The 19223-nt window shown below is 35.8% G+C and overlaps 1 protein-coding gene across 24 annotated transcripts in view; it reads left to right on the forward strand.

Moving 5' to 3' along the window:
• Nucleotides 1–19223, forward strand: part of Zbtb20 (zinc finger and BTB domain containing 20) — a 726359-nt gene that overhangs the window by 340830 nt on the left and 366306 nt on the right. For 2 of the 24 annotated variants that reach the window (XM_021208988.2, XM_029544676.1), the window contains exon 1: nucleotides 5654–6924. The exons of 20 other annotated variants lie outside the window; for them this stretch is intronic. The gene's annotated coding sequence lies outside the window, so the exon portion shown is untranslated. Of the gene's footprint in view, nucleotides 1–5653; nucleotides 6925–19223 lie in introns of those variants that run through there. 2 more of the 24 variants (XM_021208986.2, XM_021208987.2) reach the window with 1 other exon arrangement.

Here is a 19223-nt window from a genome sequence, read left to right on the forward strand (position 1 = left end):
GGTACTGTTTAATTCATATTGTTGTTCCACCTATAGGGTTGCAGACCCCTTCAGCTCCTTGGGTACTTTCTCTAGCTCCTCCATTGGGGGCCCTGTGTTTCATCCAATAGATTACNGTGAGCATCCACTACTGTATTTGCCAGGCACTGGCATGGCCTCACAAGAGAGAACTATATCAGGGTCCTTTCAGCAAACTCCTTCCATAGAGAGGAGGAGGAGGGAAGCGAAGGGGAGGGGAGGATAGTAGAGGGGAGGGGAGAAGAGGAGAGGGGAGGGAAGGAAAGGAGAGGAGAAGAGAGGAAGAGAATTACAACCTCCATGCCTCTTTCCCTCTCTGCTGTCTAAGCTGGTCTGCAAGAGGTCTTGAAGTCTCAAGAGACTTGCTAGCTGATGGCCAAGACTGCATAAGAAGGATCTCTGACTGTGCTTACTCATAGTTCGTTGTTCTACAAGTTCTAACTATAACTATAGCAGTCTCCTGAGCAAACATCCTATAATGGGCGTCATAACCTCCACCTAGAGTACGTATTAGAGTCGTACTCCTTGAGGCAACTCTTACACATTTCTATTTGAATAAATTTGCTCAAGTTAGTGGGCATCTGTTTTCTCACTGTACCTCTAGGTTAAATCGGATTATTAATAATAGTTACCTCGGGCATGATCTTAAAAAATGAATATAGGAGATAATGAAGTGCTCAGCAAATAATGGTACCTGCCACCAAGCCTGACAACTTGAGTTCCGTCTCCAGAACCTACATCGTGAAGGTAGAGAACCACTCCAGCAAGGTGTCCTTTGACCTCTGCGTAGCTGTCAGTGAACATACGGAATTATTAAATCATTACTTAAAAAAAAATAAAGGCACTTTAACAAGTAAAGTCACTTGCCTCATGTCTGAAGATCTCAGTCAGGTTCTCAGAGCCCATATGGTGGAAGGAGAAAATGCACAGGATGGAACTCATAGCTCCTGGATGTTGTCCTCTGACCTCCAACCTGTGATGTGGCAGTCACAACCACATACATACACACTGCACACATAAATAATGAATAAATACATATTAACTTTTTGAAGAGTATAAAGCATAGAAAATGCTAATCACAGAACATGGCACTTAGAGAAAATTAGTCAAGAAATAATATCATTACTTCTGTGATTCCTATAGTAGCAAAAATTGAATGTCAAAATGCTATGGGGGATGTAGCACATGAAGGAATTTATCAATCAGTCAGCTCAGAAACAGCGAGAGCTCCCTATTTCATTGGTGTTTCATGTTTTCCTGGAAGTTTTGAGGTAACCTTCCTTATTATTTCCAGGACAACATAAGAAATATTGTATGAATTTTACCTTCCTCCCATCTCCTGCTGAGCTGTTTCCTTCTTTTAATGTATATTTACTGAGAATTTCTTGCTACTATGACCTTTCTTAGAAACTAGAGATAATAGCAAATAAGATAAAATGTTGACCTTATAAGGGTTTCTATTATATTGGATTAGGAAGGGATAAAAATGACCAAACAAATTAGAAAGGAATATATGTATAGAATGAAGGTGCTTTTTTTGGATCATGACCTCGGTTCCCTGTTACTTCTATTGTGTCATAATGTGGGATGTGATTTTTTTCCTTCTCTGGTGCATATACAAAATAGACCTGTGGATTCAGGAGATTCCTTGAAGGAAACTTCTCCACAGGAAATCTACGTGTCTTTTAAGGTAGTCAACAATTGCTTTGGGCTCTTTGTTCTGGGAACATATGTTTAGGTTCTTTCATTGAACTGAATGGTAGGTGCTCAGGACACATAGCATTCAAGATAAACAAGGACAAGTCAATCTCTCTGGGTCTTATAATACCTTAGAGAAGACTGATGGCTAACAATACTGTGACTTTGGTATTGTTGGGAAAGAGAGTAAAAAACAGGATCCTAGAAGAGATTGGAGAATAGAGCAAATTTTAACTGATACTAACAGCCTAATAGTAATACAAAATAAAAGAAGATTAGGATGTAAAATTCTAAGTTTTCCTTTGTTCAGTAAGTGGCATGTGCCTGTAATGAAAGTATTTTAAACAGAAGGAAAATATATTGAAGAAACAAACAAAAAAGGGAAAATCACCTGTTAATTTACCACTTACAGCCTTTTACAGATGGATTTTTAACATTCATCAGGCACTTTTAAAAAAAACTTTACTTTTATATGTAAGAGTGTTTTACCTGCCTGTGTGAATGTGTACTGAGTTCATTTCTGATACAGAAGAGGGCTCGGGTCCCTGGAACTGGAGTTTAATAAGGTGGTTGTGTGCTGGCATGTGGGAACTAGGAAATGATCACCAGTATTGAGTTCCTTGCAAAACCAGTAAGAGCTCTTAACCCAAGCTATGGCTCAGCCTCACTCCGGGCACTTTTACATGTGTTATGTTCTAAGGTTTAGCTAGCTAGTCACACCTTCTCAGAAGGGAGCGTTTTAATTGGCAGGTAGTATAAATAGCAGCATCTCAGACTTTGACTCATTAGCTATCTTCAAATTTGAGCTTACAGACCGACCACATGGGTTCCAAGCCCAGTAGTATGACTCTATCAGCCCAGAGATGGCATTAATAAAAAGCATAAGCTCCCTCTAAAACACATAAGCAGGGCAGGCTTTTGGGGGCCAAACCTCACCCTGACTTCCTTGCTGGCAATCATCTTGGCAAGGTATTGAACTTTTGTGCCGTAAGTTTCCTGTTCTGTAAAATCAGATTATTAACACTTCATACCCCTTATAGCATTCTGAGAAATGAGTCAGGTAATGCATTTGAACTATTAATTGTAATTCACCAAAGGCCATCACTTCTGTTGTTACTGTTAGGATTATTGCTTTTATACCATTACTCACACGCTTGCTGAAAATATATCTTTCCAGTGTAACTGAATTAGCCCTACTGACAAAATAATTCAAGGCACATTTCCTTCTGAAGGTAAATCAGAGATATCATCTTTGCAACATTTATTGAGAAAATCTAGGTATAGTATAAAAAATGTAGTATGATTTAGCTTAATATGGAAATAATATTATATGAACCAAATTTATGGCTTTTTTGTAGAAATTATGTTTAAATCTTCATTAAGTGCTGTTTATTTTATTAAAAGGAACTTTATAGTCTGAAGCCCAAGTTATCATAAATTAGTAAAATTTTTTTAAACATCAGTTATGGAAAAGAAAAATAGAATTTTGTCTAAAAGTGACATCTTCCAGTGGACTTTATAATTATCAAATCTATGCTTAAGCATGAGAGTTAACAAAGATCTCTAACCTACTTGGGGCTATACAGTAGATGCTTGAGAATGTTTATCAAATGGAATACATAGTATTAGGAAGGTATGAAAAAACAATTCAGATGTTCTGTGAATGATACAGTAGAGTTTATATATTTTCTTACAAAACAGTTGACAGTACATTGCTAACTTTTTATTTATTTTTATCTTAGTTATATTTTAGTGGCACTGGGGATGGAACCTGTGCTGCACACATGATAGGTAGATACTCTGTTTTTGAACTGTATTTCCAGCCCTGTGCTAACTTTTAAAATGTGTACTCTTGCTTTCAGTCTTAAAAGCTGAACTGTATCACAAAGACACCGTAGTCAGTGTTCTTACATAGAGTGTGCTTCATTTATAGTCACCACCTCTATCTACTATGTAGGAATTATGTGATCATAGACACCTTGGTTTTGCTTTGTCTTAAACCCTCAGATGGAAAACGTGGACCAATTAACATCCTCATTGGTCTGTATTTATAGTGTCTAATAGATATCTTGATATATATTGGTACATAATGGATACTCAATAAATGGTATCTGCTACCAGCTATAATAAGCACAACAGTAATAAGACAAAAGAGCCTCTTAGACAATAATCATAAGCTCATTAATATATATTAATATGTAACATGCATTAATATATGAGTATGTAAATTATAACAGTTGAAATTGTTTTGCCTAATATTTGACACACAGGAAATCTAGATGTAAATTTGATATATTTAAATGCTCTTATGGAAAAGGTGCTATAATTATTTTAGTTAAATGAAAATACAGTTCAAAACTCCAAAGCTAACAGAGCCTTATGAAAATGATAATAAGAACAACAGCCTCCCAATGATAGGGTTTTTTTTTCTGAAATGACCAAGTAATTTGGGCTTAATGCAAATAAATAATATGTGCAATATTTTACTTGAAGTGATAGAAAAGAGAAATATGTGGAAAAATGATTACCCCTGATCTGAATAATATTAATTGAAGGCATTTTAAAGATCAAGAGGCTATTATTGCTAGCTGTAATAGATACATATGGAAAATGGCTGCAGAGATTCACAACTTAAAAATAGTTCACTGCTAAATTGGAAACTCTGTGAATGTCACAAACAGTGGGCTGTGAAACACGAATGAATTGTGGTGACAGTTGAGTACCAAGCTGACTATTTTTCCCCCTCAGAGCTGTCCGTATTTGGCTTTATATTTTCCTCATCCTAATTTAACCCATCAATATTTGTGCTTTTCTAACTAGCACTAATGTGTAACACACATATTAAGGATTTCGTGCTAACCCGCCTTGTTACCACGGGTATCTACTGACCTGTAGTCTTGCTGATTTCTCGCTTTACAGTCGAGGTTTGGAGCAGCAACTTGCAGGCCTCTGTATTTACTCTATTCCTCCTTTTTTTTCCAGCTGCCTAAGGTCTTTTTGCCCTTTCTGATCTGCAGGCTGTTTGTTTAGAGCATATTTCTTCTCAGTGTAGCTTTGATTTTGAGCATTTATTGTTAACCCAAGAATCTGCATTCACTTTTTATTATAGGTCTTTCACCCTAGTTTTTCTGAAAGATGTCTCTTATTCTTTATGGCAGGGTCTCTATGACGCTGACTTTTGTGAACAAGACTTTCTGAAACAAATAAATCTCCCTTCAAATGCAGCAGCTCCCACTAGCATGCGCTAGTCTGACCTTTGGGAAATGTCATTAGAAGACTCTGTGAAGAGTACTTTAAAATACCCAAATTATTGAGGCTTAATGGCTTTTGTAGCATGGATACCAGCCCTACCTAATAGAAGAACAGGCCTAGAAATATATTTTTATGTGGATTTTACTGTGTGTGGTGATTTGGCCACCATTTATTGAGTGACCTCTATTTTCTAACCATTTTAATCTTAAAACAATCCTCTGTGATACTTAGCATTCTCTTCACTTAATAAATGAGAAAACTTTAACCTTACCTTCTTCAATGATGGAATTCACGGTTCTGATATGCTAAAGGCTCTAATATGCTAAAGTCTGTGCTGTGAATTGAGCACATGCTTGATTTTAGGACAGCAAAGTAAAAATTATCAACTTTTATGTCCTATTTTTATTCCTTCAAATTGAAAGTAAATGGATGTTTTTTAACTGAACGTTCAGTAAAATCTCAACATTGAAAAGAATGTTCAAAAAGTAAGAAAACTACTGAGCCCAGTTTCCAGCTCCAAAAATTGTTTTAAAAATAGATTAATATTTATATATTTTATAAGCTTCAGTATGTCTGAGTACATTATTTACCTTTTCTCTTAATCCCAGTGTCTTCGACTTGCTATCTTCTGTCAATATATTGAGTACTTACAGGGTATTAGTATGATGTGAATCAGCTTTTGCCATTCAAGAGTCTACTATTGACCTCCTAACAAGCTATTTATACCTTATCTTTTTTTAAGTGTAAATATTATAAAAGTATTGAGACACATTTATTAATACTGTTAATTAAAAATATAGTGGAAAATGCTACATATGTGTGCTGCTCCTTGTTACTGCTCCCTACCCCCCAAAATATTATTGACATGAGAAAATATTCAGGTAAAAACAGCATATTATTTTAAGTTTTTGCATCTGTGTGCACTTGTGTTCACACTTGTAAAAAATTTAGTAGAGTTACATGTTTCTAACATTGATTCAATAGAGATATAATTGAAATCATAATACATTTTTAAACAATGTTTGAGTCTTGTGTTTCCCTGGTAATGTAAGTCCATAGGAAAATGAAACCAACTCCATCAACCCTCTTTCTAACAATAAATGAGCTGTGCAGCAACTGTTTGAAAAGTGAGTTGGATACTGACTGACCACTGATTTTCTCAAGTACTGTTGTAGCCATTCTAAGCTGTAGAATACACAGCACATGAGAAAGTCAGTAGGAGCTCTGTCATGGGTGAAACTCAAAAACATCATTGAACTATAATATTGAAACTAATCCCCTCTCCATATATCCATTCCACTAAGGTGTTGCAAAAACAAAAACAAAAAAAAAACAAAACAAACAAAATCAACAGGAAAAACCCAGTCATCTTCTACTTGGATGAAGTGTCCAGACAGGGAAGTCTGTAAATAATTAAAATAATAAACTAGAGTATAAAAGACAGAAAGACAGGGTGACAGAGACAGAGAAAGGGATGGAATAATGGAATCAAGTGGAAAAAATTATGTACTGAAAAATGTTGAATATTCCAAAATATAAAATTAATGAAAGGGAAGAACTTTTTTTTAAAAGAAAATACTTTCCATCCTTCAACAGCAATGCAGAATTGATGGCCTGATAATGAAAAACCTTTTTAGTGGGGTTCCTGGGAAGAATGTGGTCATCACAGAGCCTTCACTTGGTGTTCAGTTGCCCTGGGCAATCTGATCAGTGTGTCCTTGTTTCTAGAACTATGTAAACCAAATCAGGATGAACGACACATGGTTTAATAGTTAACTTTCAGAACAAGGGGCAGGGAGATGCTTTTATGCCATCATCCAGTCTTCATTCCAATCTCATTACTGCAGTCTGTTCTGAGAACATTTACAGCTTTCCGGAGAGTCTAAGCTTGCCAGAGTCCTGAAGATGAAAAATGTAGCTTAAGGACCATCTTGTTCTGCAGTCTCCTTTATTCAGGTGAATCCTTGAGATCAATCATTCTCTGTGATTCAGATTATTGTTATTAATGTTGTTTTGTGGCTATTACTAGCCCTTTCTTATCATGGGAGGTAGCTTTCCATTTGAATGGAAAGCTTTCCTAATCTTGAAATATGCAAAAAATCTTCTGACTATCCTGAGTTTTTCCCTTAGTCTCTTAGGAAATCAGTGTCCTTTCCAAGTAGGCAATGTGAGATAGTTTGAAAAGTACTTGGGTATGCAAATCCAATCCTGCTTTCTACAGACCAGATCCAGAAAATATCATAGAAACAGTCTTTTATTTGACAAAGGACAAAACAAATGAACAGAGAAAATAATATTATGTGATGTATTTGGTCCATGGGGTTCAGGGGTGTTTTCTGGTGGGGTTTTACTTGTTCTGCTACTTTCCTGGGACCCAAATTAGATACTTTCTGGACAGCTAGCTAACAGACACTCGTCCTCTTAGCATCTCTTTCATCTCTTCAGTAGGAAACTAACCCACAGACTAGGTCTTAACATATCTAATGAACAAGTTTTGGGGTTTTCTGAGCAAGTATTTTAAACAACAGAATGAGAGTAGCCTCTTATTAAGCACTGAGTTCATGAAAGTGGCTGAAGAGTCTGGTATGGAGTTGATATTAGAATATCATAATTAAACTAAGCAGCAACAATAACAACAGTCAATGAAATGTTCCTTATTTTCGCCTTTTTAATTCCATTAAAAAATATACCACCATAAAATACTTCAGGAAACAGAAAGAGCATGTGCCTATATTTTTTTATGTGTTCACATACCTTTATTATGGTTCCTGCCACACATTAACATTATTTATCTCTGATGTCTCTTAGGATCATCTGTGTCTGTGTTGCTCTTCTATTAATGTTACTGGTTTTTTCATCTCTGGTTTGATTTGATCTTTCTATCTATGCTAAGTAGCTCCTTCCTAGCCTCCCTGTGCACACAGGACAGATGGGTGCTTTGCTCTCCCAAGCCCCTTAAAGGAAGAAAGTGGGAAGAGTAGATTTTGAACAATATTTTACCAGTATTATTGAAAAATTATTTTTTGTATATTCTATATTCATAGACAGCAGTGACATAAAATGCAAATTCTGTTCACATGTGCTCTCTCTGCTTTTGTTATGGTGGTAGTGCTGTGGCATCTAAGCACTTTTTATCCCTCTTACTCTTGTTTACCACCCCATCACTCCAAAGTGCTTTTGACAGTCAGAGAATTTCATTAGCAATCCATTCACTTACTTTTTTGTTTTTCAGGACCTTTACGTGTAAAAATATCAGACATCTTACTTAGTAGCTATATCAGATAAATAGCAGTAAAGCAGAAGAACACTTCTAACATGAAGATAGGGTAGGGGAAGACCATCCCAAAGCATTTTCTAACATTCAATTTATGTCCTATAGTATACAAATACTGATGTAGAAGTCTATATCCAAGTTAAAGCTGAATCCTTCATGGCTACTTTTCTTTATCATGTTCTCTGCCATTGTAGTAATGAAAAGTGTGATGTGAGGAACATACATAATGTTCACATTTTACATATGTAAGGATCAGGGTAATTGCACCTTTTCAAAGCAGAATCTCTATTGATGTAAATAGTCTTTAGCTCAGAACTATAGATGCCAATCTTTTGTTAAAAGCTACTGTTATTTTTTTATAACAAAATGTTGAAAATTTATTTATTAAAAGGTTCATTGTCATTATCATGGAGGGTGCGTGGTTGGTACCTTAACAGTTTGATTGAATTAAAATCAAGTTCAAGCTGGGGTTTCTTTTGCAGCTCTATTCCTTGCTTTCTCTTTGACTCCAAGCTAATTGCATAACCTCTGGTTGACTTGTGCCTCGTCTACACATTCAAAGTAAAAATCAGAAATGAGGTTATTATCTAACTAATGTAGGCTGGAACATTATTTCTCTAAATATTTCTGGGACTGCATTTGATATTTCTGGTCATAAAAAATCCAGAGTCTTATAAACATTCTTCTGTGGCCTTAGACATCTACCCTATGGGAGAATACACAGGAAGATCACACACAGATCAGAGTTCTTGCAGTAATCAAACTGGATTTGATGTTCCCTTCCTACAAACACTAAGCTTCTTACTCTGAATCTAGAATACAAACTTACAATTTTATTTCCAGCAAATCTTTAGTGTTGTGCTGAACAAGAGACACTTTCTGATTCACTGCCCTAAGGGAGATGTAGTGCCAATACAGGGGAGGGGGAGGGGGAAAGACACACAGTCTCTTCATGCCATAGAAGTAAAGTGTCAGAGAATCTAGGCCTTCCAGCTCTTAATCCTATTGTCTTCTAAAGACAGAGTATTTTTCTTCACTTTATTTTGTGTTTTCAGTGACTCTCAGCTGCCTTGGAATACTACAGTGTAATATAGCCCTGTAAAGAACAGTAATTGGACACATACACACACACACACACACACACACACACACACACACACACATCTAGTAGTTTTTCTTCTTAAACTTATAGAAGGGCCCATTTTAGTGATAAGTTTTGGCCAAAGATTATTTTAAGATCAGCCTTTTGGGTTAATGAGAGCAGTAAAGATATAAATCATCTTTGTCTCCACTCTTTATGGTCAATATATAGATATGAACCGGTTTATGAACTATAGCCAAATTCCACTGTGACAATATTTCATTTAAGAGTTCCGATGCAATTTGCTCCTCTGCAAACACATGACAACAAAGTGCAGGAAGGTGGACAGCCAAAGGCAGGACAGCTACTGCAAAGAAATGGAGGACAGCCTGTCCTAGTGCCACTCCTCAGGGAACCCCTGCCGAGCTGGGACTGCAGAGCGCCTTGCTTCTCTAGCATGTCCGAGTGATAAAGAGATCGGGAACGTTTCAAATCATGCCTGGATTGCTGTGTGAAGAATTCACATTGAATTCTTCTGGACTAGCATTTGGTCATCCATTACTATTAAAATATTTGATAATTGTAATGTGTAATTAAAGAATTACTTTTATAAAGTTTGCGAGATTCGGTATTGAACCCAGACAGATATGAGATCATATCTTGGTGAGTTGGCAACTTTAAATTTGGTCATTCTGTTAGCTTTTGCTTTCTAGTTTATAAAATTCAAACAGTTATAGTCTTTTAAGCTGTTTGAAAGTTAAATGAGATGGTATAATTAAAAGTTTGGCATCACGGTGCTTGACTTGTGATATGAATCTATTATGTATGAGCTGTTATGGCTAAGCATCTCTCTTTATCTGTAAAGTAAGGAAAATTACTGTTAGAAGTGATTAAGAACTGTCTTAAAACTCCTTATGGATATGTGTCTACCATCTTGTCCTTAGTCTCTTCCTTAGCTCCAGTTTGTTGTTCTTACTCTATATGTAAATACTAGTTACTCTGATCTCTCTGTAACATTGGTACTTGGCAGAAGCAACGTGAAGGAGGACAGATTTATCTTAGGTCACAGTATTAGCAGGTGTCATTCCATTTTAGCAAGGAAGGCATGGGAATGCCCTTAACTTGGGGAAGCCAAAGAATATGATAAAGTTTCTTCTCTTTATAATAGGCCAGAAAGCAGAAAGTAAGAGGCCAAAACCAGGGGTAGCCATAGGCTACAAAGGCCAGCTACCACTGATGTACTTCAAATAGGTAGGCCACACCTCTCCATATTTCCACAGCCTTCTAATGCAGGCCAACAGCTTGGATACAAGTCTTGATGACATGAGTCTATAGCAAATATTTCAAACTCAAATCAAAACAATTTTGTTAACTTGTTAGTTAGTTGTCAGTCCAACTAAGACTGAACACGTGAAAATAATATAAATCCACTGAAACTCTCATATAATTTAAATGTAATAGACTGTGGACATATATGCAGAAGTCAGAGCTTTGCAGATGTGTCTGAAGAAACCTAGCATGCCCCTGGGGTTGCTAATCTGCCATCACCCACTGGCCATCTAAACTTAACCATTTGTAACTTCTTCTCCGAGGATAAGTGATGTCCTTAACCTGCTGCTTAAAACTCTTCATCTTCCCTGCCTATTTACTGTAAGTCTTATGTGATCCTGAATAATTAGTTATATATATGAATAGGTTAAAATTGTGACCATCATGATTTATAAGCCCATTTTCTTAGTTCTACCTATGTTTACTAGGATAACTTTCAATCATTTTACCTAATAATTTTAACAATTGAATCATTTTTTATAAAAAAGAAAAACCATGTATTTCTTGAAGTAACATGTTTTTGGATGGACTGAAAAGAATCCTTTGAGTATGCAATAGAAGTACACATGGTTCTATTTTCCTTGACTCATACCACAGTATGTACTAGTCAAGTCACATGCCTAAATTTGGGGAATTTTATAGCACCGTGTCACTAAGTTTTGGGCATATAAAATACTATTTGCCTGGCTTTTAAGTTTGTGGATCTTACATGGGGCCTGGCATGGAGATAGGAAGGACATTTTTTTCCATTGAGCTTTGACTCTGTTTTGAAAGGAAAAGTTGAAGCAGAGTCCCTACTGAGATTTTCACATGTTCCATAGTGGTAACCATAGGAAATGGAGAAACAGGAAATCGTTGGACAGAAGGAAGCCAAGGAGTCCGTCTAGCCTGTCCTCACCATTCAGATACCATTCGGGCTTGATAAAAATTATTTTTATCTAGGTACAGATTTAATGCTTTTTATTTCCATAGTCTTATTCAAAACAGTAGAGAAAATAGTACTGCTGATTATGTAAATAATTGTATTCTAAACAGAACTCAGTTCTTGTGTTCTGAAGGAACTGATGGAAACATTCCTTCAGATGCTAATAGGTAAAATTGTGGGAGTCTGCATTTGTAGAAGTCCATTTGGGGTATTTAGAAGAATTCTCAAAGGTTGTCATATATACAACACACACACGTGTGTGTGTGTGTATCTGTATATATTTATGTATGTATGTATGTATATATGTATGTATGTATGTATATTCCAGATATGAGGAAAAATCTTATTATACAAAAATCTGGGCATAGAATGATGAAATTGTTAGTTTTAGGTCACGTGAATCTTTATACACAAATGTACTTATGTTCTTCATCCTGCTCACCTTTCTACTTATTGACTTATTCAGCAAAACTTATTCTCACTCACTGTCCATATTCAGAAGTGCTGTATCATGTGAATTAAAGTGCTTATCAAGCACAGTAATGTTCTTCCCTGCAAATGGAAACACATTTTCCTGAATGTTTAAAATATGTATGCATTCATTTGTTTCTATTTTCTTTCATCATACTGATGGTATTATGAAAGCTATACTAAAGATTTGACTTCCTATTCTTGTTACATTTAATTGGTAAAATACAGATACCAAGTAGTAGTCATGGCCCTATCTACACTTGGATACACAGCTCTTCTTTTCTTATATCTAGAATAGCACAATGCTTTGAAAGGATTTGTACAATACCACAATAATAAATTAAAAACAAACAAGCAACCTCTAAACAGATCATTAAGACTGCTTCTGATAACTGCCAATAGCATCACTCTTCCCGTTCTTAGCCGAACCACACCAGTTGTTTAATCTTAGATTATCACATTGCACAGTTAGCTTTTTTCTCAGTACATTTTTGAACTGTGAACACTGTATACATAACCATGGTAAAATGCCTCCTAGATACAGATCCTTTAAAGTGAGGGTGTGCCCAAAGGCAGGAGGGGGAGGTTTGCTCAAGGTTGAAAAGCACAGTGATGTGTCAGAATGCTTGTGTTCTGACTCATACTAACACAGAATGAGTTGTCACTCAGTGATTTAACCAGTTCCCACATCTGACTCAGTGACAGTTTACAACAGTCTAAATTTTAATAATTATCCAAGTAATTAAAGTCAGAAACATTTTTAAAATGTTCAATATTGCATTACAACTTTAAACTGTAAATAATAGGTTTCTCATTAGATGGCCATTTTTGTTATGTTAAGTTCTGTTCTTCCAAATGCTGGCATCTAAATTAACCAGAGTCTGGTCTAAGGGCCCAGTAATAGTTCATGATAGTTAAACTAATAAAAGAAATGGGAGATACTTAGAGAAGTATGTAATTTGATGAAATTTGTATTCCTTGGATTCTCTAATGTTTGACCCAGGATGAGTTGAAAGCATTTTTCTGACAATGGAAAGCTCTTGTGGGCTAGACAAGTTTTTCTGTAAAAGTGTAGTAATTGTGCCAGGAACGGATGCAGACTCAAAAGACATATCAGTACAGACTCTCAGTTGATAGCGGTTCCTAGGTGGGCTTGAGGGTCCTCTTTAGAACAAGCTCCACTAATGATTTGCTAGCCAATGTTCTAGAAACTTTCTCTGAAGTTTCTGGCAGTTGATCAGTGCTCTAGCTTTTAGGATATGTGGTTCCTTGGTATGTGCAGAGTTAACGAGATTACTTAATGTTCTATTCCATAAAGCACCACAGACAGAACATTTTATTTTTTCAGTCCTGTATCTTTGGACTTTTCTGTTTGTTCCTAAATTTGCATGTTTTAGCTTAGGAAAGAATACAAATAGATCTGTTTTGTCAGAATTTTTACTTAATTGGCACTATAGGATCTATCAGACTAGGGAATCTTTTACAAATTTTGTTTTTTTTTTCTTTTTTATGCATATGTCCAGATGTCTACACAAAGCTAAAATGAATTGAAAAAAATAGCAGTTCTATTTAATGTAGTTAACACAGTTTTGTCATGCAAGGGCAACGACATCTGTTCTAACCTCTCACAAGTATTCAAGTCCATAAGGATAAACAAGAAACATCCCCATTACTGAGAAAATTTTATTTTTTAAAAGACAACCTCTTTCTCTATTCCACATACTCAATTCCCTTGTCATTTTACATTATAAATAAATAACAAACCAATTTGGCACATGCCCACCGATTAAAAATAAAAGTTGTCAGAAATGAGAAGGGAAAGACAAAAATATGAATTATTAATTATAATATTAAGCAGCATAAAATGCCTAACATGAAATGATACCACCTACAAGAAATTTTATCAAAATAAAAATGAGACAATGATTTAATATTTATCATATAAAATTACATTGATATAATTTTATATGATAAATATATTTATATTATCTAGTACTTAAATCAAATTTAATGAGGAGATATTTTAATCATTGTAAATAAAATTCACTTCTGGAATAGTGATGTCAGTGGAAGTGTTATTGTAAAATCATGCCCGGCTAAGTTGTGTTACCGACCTGATTGCTTTGCTCATTGTAACATTTCATCCTTACATATTAGCTTTAAGATGGTCAACATTTTAAAAAACAAGGATGCCTAATTAACAGATGGGACGGTGCTTCTCTCTCTAGGATATTACTTAGAATTTACACCACTGATTTTGGATGGGCATTAATATTTTTTCCACGCAATGATTTTAAAACATGTATATTGAATACTGGTCAACAACAAAATATAGGCTTTCATCAGCATACACCCGCAGATATCAAGAGGTGCATATATGAAGGATCCCTGCAAATATTTCTTCCTGTGTCTTCATTCAGGAGGCTTCTGAAGCATCCTCCCTGTGATACGTGAACACGTGAACAGGGATATGTGATTGCATGTCCATAGGAACGCCTGTGATACGTGAACACGTGAACAGGGATATGTGATTGCATGTCCATAGGAACGCCTGTGATACGTGAACACGTAAACAGAGATATGTGATTGCATGTCCATAGGAACGCCTGTGATACGTGAACACGTGAATGGGATATGTGATTGCATGTCCATAGGAACGCCTGTGATACGTGAACACGTGAACAGGGATATGTGATTGCGTGTCCATAGGAACGCCAGTGCAAAGCTAAGGAAACTGGCCTTTGTGCCTTAGCACTTTAAATGTTTATTTTGAATAATTTTTCCCACAAACTACTTAAAATTACATTTGAAAACTAAAAGGAACTACCAAATAATGGCCTACATTTACCACATTTAGAAAAATCTCACAAAAATGAATGTAGAGGACTACTTTGCTGTTCCCTTGAATACCATCTTGCTCCTGTTTGGTAGTAGTTTTACTACTGCAGAAACCCTCCATGACTTGTGATACGTTTGCTTGTTCCGTTTCAGTTGCTTTTGTTCTTTTGATAGTTTATTCTTTCAAGTGTGATGTTACATAACCATCTCAATGTCCTTGCCAATCTTTGGTTTTAATTTTAAGTGAATTTAGTACTCATTTAAGACTCAGATCCATATCTGAGCAAAGGACAAAAAAAAAGAATCTTTTTTTTAATTTTTTAATCATAAACTAACAATTTTGTTTTTGTTACCTCTGTGGCATCTGTTTAAGCAGCTAAGTTCTTAGCGTCCTATTTAAGAAAAACTTTTGTGTCATACAGTCCATTAGCACTATCTGCCATCATGGATTCTCATTTTAATTTACATTCCTTGAGAGTTTCTAGCACTGGCTCTTTGAAAGCTTTATCCTTTAAGGACAGTTGGCTCAGTGATAAGGAGAACTTTTTGCTCTGGCAGAGGAAGACCCCGAGATTTGGTTCCCAGCATTCACAGGGTGATCCACAGCCATCTGTAACCCTCTTCTGATCTCCTCAGGTACCAAGTGTGCATGTGCTATATATATACATATGTGTAACAAAACACTCATATTCCTAAAATAATAAAATATAGACATGTAAAAGGAAGAACAGAGAGAGTATTCCCCACACTGTTGTGGCCATCCCACCTCAGGATTTGTGTGGCACTTCATCCACAGTGGTATAGTCACAGATATTGTCCCCACAGTGTAACTTATGCACTAAAGAAGCCCTATACAGGAAAACTCGTTGCTCTCTCAGCTCTACTTTCTCTATGATCAGATGCCCTCAGACCTTTCAGTCCAGATTTTTACCCAGAACTGACTTCCCTGGCTCCCACAGTCTTCAGTGCTTCAGAGTGTTTATTAAGCTTGGTCTTCTCTCATAAATCATGTAAGTTTCATGGCCTTCCAGTTTTCTTAGTTTATTCCTCTGGGTTCACTGATTTCCACTGTGTGTAGCATTTCACAGCTGCTGTCATCAGCTGCTCTCCTCTGCTGAGATTTTTTTTTCCTATTTTAGACAGAGTCTCCCATAGCCAAGGCTGACCTCTAGTTGTTATGTAGCTGAGGGTAACCTTACACTCCTGATAGTCCAGTTTCTTCTTCTCCACCACTGGGATTAGCCATGCGCTTCTGCACCTGGAGCTGGTGGGCTTACTTCTTAATAACTCTTTGTTTGTTCAGTTTGGGTAAGTGTTAGTCCCAATAAATTTGCATAATGGTTCATCTTTGAGTTTTAGTTCTTAAACTGCTGAGTAAAATGAGAAAGTGGCATAAACAGTGCCAGAAAGCTGAGTTCAAGACAAACTGAATGACCCCTTGCATCTCTGATGAATGAGTCAGAGATGAAGGCATAGTAGTCAAAGAACATTTTAGCATCAAAGAAAAAGTAACCTTAACAAGCATCATAACTAAATAGAAGATAACACATCTATAAATGATTATTAAAAACCTGATCGTAAAAGGTAACCACAAGAAAGGAACCGCCATTTAGATGTATAAATTTGTTAATCATTACATTTGATAGTCTTTCCAAGTTTTTCGTATGCAAGGCAATACATTGAGCAATATGCATTCCTTGCCTAACTTATCTTTACTACAAATTCCTCAGAGTAAGTATTCTGTTATTTCCACTATACTGAACCAATGAAAACCAGGACTTAGCAAGTTTAAGAGTATTGCTCAAGGCCATGAAAGAATTCAGCAAGAGGAATGCAGAGCCAGAATGAAAACCTAACATATGTTCTTAACTTTTGCAGCATGGTTTCTTCCAGTCTAAAGACTAAATCTTTTCTGGTGTATCTTACATTAGAGAAAGATCATGAAAGATCTCAAAGTAATGTGCTTCACCCTTTACTGTTATAAACACTTAAAAGTACACAGTTATAGAGACTAGTAAAAAATTTTGGGAAATGATTTCTCCTCAAATTAGGAAGGTTTCATCTTCAATGGCAGATAGTTATTTTTGCTTTATTAACATTGCAGAAAGGGGGATCATCTGATGTGATTCATGTAACATAATTTTAGAGAATAAACAGCACTTATGTATCTATAAATTACATGTTCATATAAGCAGTAGGACTCTGGGTGACTAAAGATGTTTCCATTGACATATTTCTTAATTACCAAAGGATAATCATAAACTAATGTATTAAACTAAGAAACTGATACTTTTAGATAAATTTCATATACTGAATGAATTTAAGACAAAGTGGCCACCTTTTGATATTTAATATTCTCAATATAATGTATTCCTCAATGAAAAAGTATCACTTTATTTAGATCTCAAAGAATTAGCAGCCAACACATTAAATCTGATTTGGTCACATACATCTTCAGTGTAAAGTTCTCTAAACTGTCAACTCAATGAATAGGAAGTACAGAGCCTGTAGCCAGCAGTGTGAGGTAGAGGGGCCACATGGAACATGTGCAGAAAATGTTCATTCATCTTTAATACAAGCAGATTCACCATTTCTGACTAAGCCTTACTGTATCTTTACATTTGAAATAATAATCTCATGATAGGTTCATTTTATAAACTCAAATTATTTGCTATATTGAGCATTACAAAGCAAAGTAGTAATATTACCAAAGTGAATATATAAAGAAATGGAAACTGAGGTTTGAATTATTATGTAAGCTTCAGCCTTCAGTTTATTTTTATGGACAGTAAAATACCCCATGGTGTCAAAAAGTCTTGAAGCACACAATAAGTACAAATAGTCCATTTTTCTCCTAATATCTTTTCTTCCAAACTCAGAGTTTTAATTTGAGGCCTACAAAAAAGCCATATTTAACCCTCTTTATATATGTAAATTATAACACCTCTGATATTTCGAATTCTATATATTAAAGTTTGCTTGTCATTCTCACCAAAGTAGTAAATTGATATCAGTTTTCAAATATTTTGACTAACTCCTGAACTTTTTTATAAGTATCACTTTGTAAATCTTGGGAATGTTAAATAGTTTGAGAGACCACTAATTTACTTCTAACACTTTTAGGACATAGTCTTAATTATTGTTTTGTTTTCTTGCTTCTTTATTATTTGGAGTCAATTTAGTTTTGGGGGTGTATTATCTTGAAATCTTCAGCTTATTTAAATAACTTTTCAAACATAGGTTCTGTTCCTTAAGAGCAAGAACCTCTTTTTTTTGTTTGTTTTCTCCATGACCATAAGTCTTGCCACACACTGTTTCTTCAGGGTCCCTTAATTACCAGCTATCTATGCTAAAGAATTTGGCAGAGGAGTTCAGTTCTCAGTTTGGGTGGCCCTTCATCTCCTCCACACTTCTACCTTCACTTACACCTCTGGGTGTTATGGATAGCAAAAGCCACCCAAATGAATAGGTAGACATTGCATTTCACACTAAAAACATATAGTTCAGAAAGGTAATCCAGAGGCCCTTCTGGATTATGCTTTTCCAAACTCCCATAATGCAGAATGGAGAGAGGTTTAAGAGTGAGGAATGAATGGAATAAAAATACTATAGTGTAGGAAGAAAACAAACCATTTTCAAACAAACCAGCAGTGCCTCCTTTAGGAAACATTCGCATACTTAAGAGGGACCAGAAATCTGTGCTGCAGGTGAAATATCAAGTTCCTCTCCATCAAAAGAATCTGGTGTGACACCAACCATATCACAGAACCATAAGAAAGAAGCAGGAAGGTTTCAGCCTTCCATTGGCTTCTGAGCATCCATGTAGACTTAGCCATAAGGAACTAACTATTGCGAAACCCAGCCCTATTGAGCTTTCTCTGTGACAAGCCAGTGAGGAATGAGAGTAAATACAATATGCCATGAATGCACACAACCCTGACAAAGTCTGTGCTTAGAAAGGGGTAACATTTCCTAGCAACTTATTTGGAAAAATAATTTTTATAATATATGTGTTTACACAAACGCAATAAAATGTCGTGTGTGTTGGAACATTTTGCTTTTATGTCTGGTAGACCATTTACTTTACCTCCTCTTCAGTGTCTGTTGGAACATTTATTTTATATTCTCCATTCCATTTCTGTTGGAGCATTTATGTATGATTTGTTTGTTACTTTTATCTGTTGATCTTGCCCTCCCCATATGCTCATGTCTGACTGGCCTAGTTTCCCACATTCAGTATGTGATCTCTAGCCCTTCTTAAATATTAATTAGTGTAATTGAATTCCCTCCAGTATTTCTAACCCCAGGCACCTGAATCTCAGTGTTTTTATTAGAAC

This window comes from Mus pahari, chromosome 12, assembly GCF_900095145.1.
Source record: "Mus pahari chromosome 12, PAHARI_EIJ_v1.1, whole genome shotgun sequence".
Taxonomy (NCBI): Eukaryota; Metazoa; Chordata; class Mammalia; order Rodentia; family Muridae; genus Mus; species Mus pahari.